This window comes from Aegilops tauschii, chromosome 3 (assembly GCF_002575655.3).
Source record: "Aegilops tauschii subsp. strangulata cultivar AL8/78 chromosome 3, Aet v6.0, whole genome shotgun sequence".
NCBI lineage: Eukaryota > Viridiplantae > Streptophyta > Magnoliopsida > Poales > Poaceae > Aegilops > Aegilops tauschii.
The window spans coordinates 342,044,809-342,051,353 of record NC_053037.3 but is presented as its reverse complement, the minus strand read 5'-3'; positions in this window follow the sequence as shown (position 1 = coordinate 342,051,353).

The window sequence follows — 6,545 nt, the reverse complement described above, 5'->3', positions numbered from 1 at the left end:
CAAAATATCAATAGCATAATTTGGCATTGTTCATAATGCGGGGAGCTTCACCACACTACTGGATTACCATGTCAACATAACAAGCATAGATGAAGGGCAAAGAAAATCATTGTATCTATTTTGGATAATGTGCATGGCATGTTGTTCATATCATCAGCCACATCAGTAAGATAAAATAGGAGATGACAAGGTGCAAACGTGGGCTGCTTCACCACACACTGGATTATAGATCCACAAAAACAAGCATACATATAGGGAGTATTAAGTAATGTGCATGGTATGAATAAGGAATTTGGTTTTACAAGTAAAACTTAGAACTTACGGTTCTTACGAACATGCATTTTGGTAGAAACAGCAAACTAAACAGAAGTAAACGATAGGGAGTATGAGCAAATTAAACGGCAGTTGAGGATAAAGGCTTTAGAAGGATTGACTTACATTAACAGTTAACACCGGCTTTATAATGCCCTTCTCCATGTCAAGGGAAGGATAACTCAAGAATTTCAGCACAGAATCTTCTTCATAAGCATTGCCTGTACTCTACATTTTGTAGAGAGTAATTATAGATATGATAATACTGGAAGGGATAGAGGATAATGAAGATAAGATGCAGATTGATGCTACATAATCAACTACCAATCCCTGGAAGTATAAGCGTTACAGGACAAAATGTACTGACAAGAGCAATGGGCTACACTTCTGCACTCGCATTGTCTATGTATTCTACTTGTTGGTAAGATTAAATATAGATCTGATCTTTTTTAGTAAATGGTGGGCGAGGGAGATAAGATGCAGAATGCTACAAAATGAACCAATCCCTCTTCCCATAATACAAGAGTGTTTTGAACACTAGTGTACTGTACAAAACGTTCTTATATTATGGGACGGAGGGAGTAGCTATTAATGTAAGTACAGTGATAGACCACGTTCAGTCCTTACAAGAGGACTACAGAGCTAAACCTCTTCAAAAGCATTGGGTTGATTCTAAATTTATGTAAGAGTCCATACGGATCTTATAATGTCCACCAAATGGATGATTACGAGGCTAACATGTGCAGTGATGCTACATAATCAAACAACTATGAAAGTAAGTATGGTCATACAGGGCAAGAGGTACTCACGAGAGCAATGCAGTGTGCAGTATAGTTGCGAGATTCTGTGGTCCCTTGAGAACGAATGTTCTTCTGCTAACAGTTTTCGTACAAGTGAGACATTAAGGCAAATGCAGAAATGTAGTTCAAATTGTGATGTGATATCATAGACAGTACCTTACGCTGCAGCCGAGACCAATGTGTAACAAGATTATTCCGTTCACCGTCGGATAAATGTAGCACCGGAGACTTTACAGAAATTTCGTTCAGAGGCTTGCCATCGAAGTGTGCTTGCCTCAGGTAGGAACGATACTTCATCAACGAGTGCTTGAAAAGCGCAACCAACCCTTGCTCGTCATCACAATCCAGTTTGCTCCTCGCCTATTTAAAAGAATGAGATCTTGTGTCTTCTGTCAGCAGAAACATATGCAGTAATGACCATGAATAACATTAGTACATTACTTACGCGTAAGTTGCGGAGGAAGACTGGAAATTGTTCTGTGTCTGCGGTATAATCTTTCCATGAAGGAAAGATGCGCACAAAGTTCTTGACAACAACATAAGCTTCGTCTTCTAAACTGGGAATAAATGGAACAGGGGTCCTATTTGCTGCAATTAGGGCTCTCTGGTTCGAAAAGGGATCTGGCAACTGGATTTGGTGTACTCTTTGCTGGAATGGGGGTTTTGCGTCGTACAGCTGGTGCTATGTCAACTGGCATAATCATACTATTTGCTGCAGTTGGGGTCTGCTGAGTTGGGGCATCAGAAATGACTAGTGTAGTAGGGCTAGAGTCTGCTAGAGTTGGGGTATTTTGTGGGTCAGGTGATATTGCAACTACACCTAATGGGCTATTTGATTTATCAGGTGCCACTACCTTTTCCAAATACTTTGCTTGTGCTCCTCCACGATCAGCAATCGCCCTCTTCCTTTTGAACGTCTGATACACAAGAACATCATTTGAATGGATAAATATGGTATGATGACAGATGGAATATGTACTGAAAATGGATAAGCAGGGCGTATTCACATACACGATGTGTAAACTAACCTAATGGCAGTTCAACAAAGTAGAAGCAATGCAAAGCATCAGTTGCAAGATATGTGCGAGCAATGTAACCTTGGAAAGTTAGAGCAAGTACCTTGATGGGTGAATAAGATAGGGCATCTTCCTCTGACTCCTCCACTAGGGAGCTACATTGACTTAGGTCTCCCTCTAGCTCAGAATCACTGTTAGGATCATATTCTAAGCATGAATCTGTAGGTGGAGAGCGTTTGCATTGCATTGCATCCAGACTTGATTTCAGTCCCTTAATGCCAAGTTTGACAGCCATGGCATTGTTCTGCTTTATTCTTTTCATGCGCGCAAGCTCATAATCATTATGATGCTGTTCAGAATCTGAGATTCATGAAAACATAAAAAGTAGTCAGATTATCTATGGAATGCATTGCGGATTCAACTCGGAGAGTGTCTCCCTATAAACCCCTGCATATGCAAAGTTCACCTCCCCAACCGTGCTGACCAGACCACACACAGAAATACAAACCCCTTATGTCTCTATAACAGGCAGGCACACATTTCAAAACTGAAGTAGGAACATTAGAATCATATGAAATTCGTATTTGAACAAATAAACTAAGCAATTATGAGTGGTGTAATGTTTAGCTTCAAGGGTGGAGTGTTGGTAGTGTGACACAAAGCAAGTAGGCAGATTGTATTCCATGTAAAAGATCGAAACCTATGTAAAAGCTGGAAATGACACTTTCTTTCTATACAATGCAGTGTTCGTTACCCACACATGATGGAAGAGATCACATAGAGAAATACTATTCACTCATGTCTACGGTTCCAGTATTTGGAAACAGGGTGGTCCACCCTAAAAGAATATTGACAACAAATATGACAAGGCAAGCATAGATGTAGTGAATCAATCATTTACTTGTGAGCTTACTAGGACAAGTATGCAGAATTGTAACTGCAGTAAGAGACCGTCCAAAATCTGAATGAAGAAGTTTGTCTAGCACTTATTGTTTGCAACTAATCGACGTGAATAATTGGATATTATGTCGAATGAGTAAGAAAGACAAGTAAAATTGTCAACAAACCTGGCTTGCAGTAGTAATCTGGGTCAATGTCACTAGGACCAACAATCCAAAATGACTAGTTTCTGTTCCAAGGGCCGGAATTTTGAAAACCCTGTGAACTTTAGAGGTACTAAAGATTACCGAAATACATCTGAACCATTAAGTGTAGGTAGCACTGAGCACACAACAAACCCTAATGACAGTCCTGCCTAATGAGTAATGAATCAATTAGAAAATGGGTGATGAGGAGTGGCTGCTGAGTGTTGAGGACGTATCTCAGGATAAATCGGGTTGGCTTGGTGGGTGCTGCACGCCTGAGCCCTGAACGGACTGGGAAGGTAGGCACGGCGGCGCGCCCGGGCAGCGGTGACGCTGTTGGGCGAGCGGCTCCTGGCCTCCTGTTAGTCCGGCGTCTCCTCCTAGAGTCATGCCGTCCGGGGACGGCAAGTCGCCGGCGAGGCAAGCGGCTGGGGGCGAGTAGAGATCGGAAGCGTGCAGCAGAACAGAGGGGAATCGGGGCCTGGGACGACCCAAAATCCCAGGGTGGGCCGGCCCACCCTGGGCACCCTATAGAGATACACACCCGAGCGGCGAACATGCATTTTCGAAACTAATTTAGGAACATTTAGCTGACCAATTAAACAACTCTGTTTTAATAATATCAGATTCGTATTTGAACAACTAAGCTTGTTTAGCTTGATGGGTGGAGCAGTGTTATTATGACACGAAGCACGTATTCTGATCGTATAGTGATCATAAAAGGGGGAAACTCTAAGCATATTTTTTTTAGCAAAAGAGGGTTTCCCCTCCGATTTCTATTAAAGAAACCACCATGCAACCAACATGATCAATTAAACCCTAAGCATGATCAATTAAACCGTATTATGGCTGTGCCATGGCAGATTTGAAGCTGCAAACCGGAGAAATGATATTTAGCATCCATTGTTTGCTTCGAACTAAGAATTAAATTCTAAGAGCTGAAAAGAAAGTAGAGTAACCAAGTTAAGATCTATTTTCTAGTTGAGATCAAAAAGTTGAGGAGATATGAAGTACCACCTCTCTTGCGGCGCCGTGTAGGCATCGGGGGTGCGATGGCTGTCGGTGGCGTTGAAGCAGATATGCGACGGTAGATGGGTGCATCGGGGGATAAGTCCCATTGCGGTGGAAGAGAAGGTCGTGTGAGCGGCCCCGGCAAAGAGGACGACGGCGCCGATGAAGCGAGAGGACGCGATGCAAGGCTATTGGTCCGTCGCCATGGATGAGAAACGTCCATCTCTAGCAGTGGACGACGCGGTCTTGGTAGGCGCTCCAGCATGGTGGAGGACGGTGGCGATGGATGTGGTGGAGGACGGCGGCGATGGATGGGGTGGCGGACGGAGGCTGGTGTGGGGATGGGGTGTTCTAGCGCAGACGGTGTATGAATGGGAAAATGGAGGGAGAGGTACGGGGAACCATGTTTTTGGGACGCGCCTGTCTGAAATATGGGAAAGTTACAAACTTAGCCCCCGTTTAAAATTTGGACATCTCGTCGGTTGGGGATAGGACGGTAATCTCGCATCTCGCCAATATTTGCCCAGAGCGATTTCGGGCGAGGAGAGGGTGGTTGGCGCCCATGGTTGGCGCCCACGGTGTATGAACGGGGCTGATAGGTAGGGTTGTTGTGTCACGTCTGAGTGAAGTTACAAACCTGCCCCTATTGAAAATATTTGCCTACATCGATTTCGGCCGAGTCGAGTTTGTTTTGCCGCCCACCGTGTATGAATGGGGAATGGAGGGAGAAACAGAGGTCTTTCGGACGAGCTTGAATCAAATGAGTTTTGCCGCCCATGTTTGACGCCCACTGTGTCGGAATGGGCTCAGAGGCGGTCGTGTCACGTCTAATTGAAGTTACTAACCTACCCCTATTTAGAGCAGTGGAAATCGGGCCGATGGATTGTCCGTGTAATGGGTAGACAGTAATTTCCATCTCCCAAACACTTGGCTTCGGGCAGCCGACGTGGGAGTGGGCATTTTGCTGCTTCTTTTGAATTTTGGGACAATAAGCATCCATGTTTACCCTGGCAACTAAATTCGAATCCATTTTGTATTCCTATATGAATCTTTATAAATCATTCTATGTGTTTTTATATATCTTCAAAAGGACGACAAAGATGTATTCTACTGTCATATATGAATATGGTTTACAAATGCCGATACTCAAATTCAGAAACTAGAATCCAGTTTAAGGTGAATTCGAATATTTGGAACACTTCATGTCCAACTCAAATGTCACACGCAGCATAATGTGTACTCCCATTTAGATATGTACACAAGCGATGTATCAAGATTCAAATACCGAGTCAATCAACCAAGAATGTACAGAACTAACAGACATATAAACACTTATAGAGTATATGGATCAATAATATCAACTAACATACATAAGCCAGGCCGCTATACTTTTTTTGGCTACAACAGCATCCTTTTTTTAGCCAGCATATTGGCCCTTTCCGATGCGTGCCACTTATGGTCCATCTATACTACTACTATTGTTGAATGCACATTCAGCCCGATTGGCATATTTGTAGGTCTGGTACAGCAATCCAAATGAAATGTCTCCGAGTCTTATCAATTAATACAGACTTGTGCTCAAATAAAATTACGAACCAAAAAACAAAAAAACAATTATTACATGATCTCTAAAACAAATGGTTTGATTGATTACATGAACAGACAACACAAAGGTTATACAACTATGGAAAGAACATTTCACCTATGATTTACCAAGTAGGAATTTAATTTCCTTTTTTCCTTCAGGACCTTAACAATCTGGTCAGTCTCAGCTTGCTTCATTTTCAAATCCACCAAATATTTAATGGTTGTCTTGAGTACTGCTTGTGATTGTGCTGTTTGCTTCCTCAACATGTCAACTTCATCTCTAAGTGCAGAAGCAGAATCTCTTTCTACCACTAGTTTAGCCTCTAGAGCATCAGCAGTTGGCAATTCATAATGCACGATTGGGCCGGTGCCAGTGCTGTGGGATGATGCAACGTCCATGGGGACCTCGCTCTTTCATCTTAGGCTAACCTGTTTTGCCATTAAAGTTCCGATTGGATTCAGAAAAGTTGAAGTTAGCAAAACATCTCAACTGGAAGTTATAACAGCAAACCAGTTAAACAAACAAGGAATTAAAGAGTTTCAATTGGATGCTGAAAAGTAGTTATTAACATCATTGTAACCCGCTGTTGCAGCAGCAAAGCAGTTAAACAAACAAGTAGATATTTAAGTTAAGGCAAACAGGTAATTCTTTACAGTAAGTATCAAACACATAGATAGGCGCAGTCTACAATATGATTAACAGGCTGTGCCATTATGTAATCAGTAGCAAACTA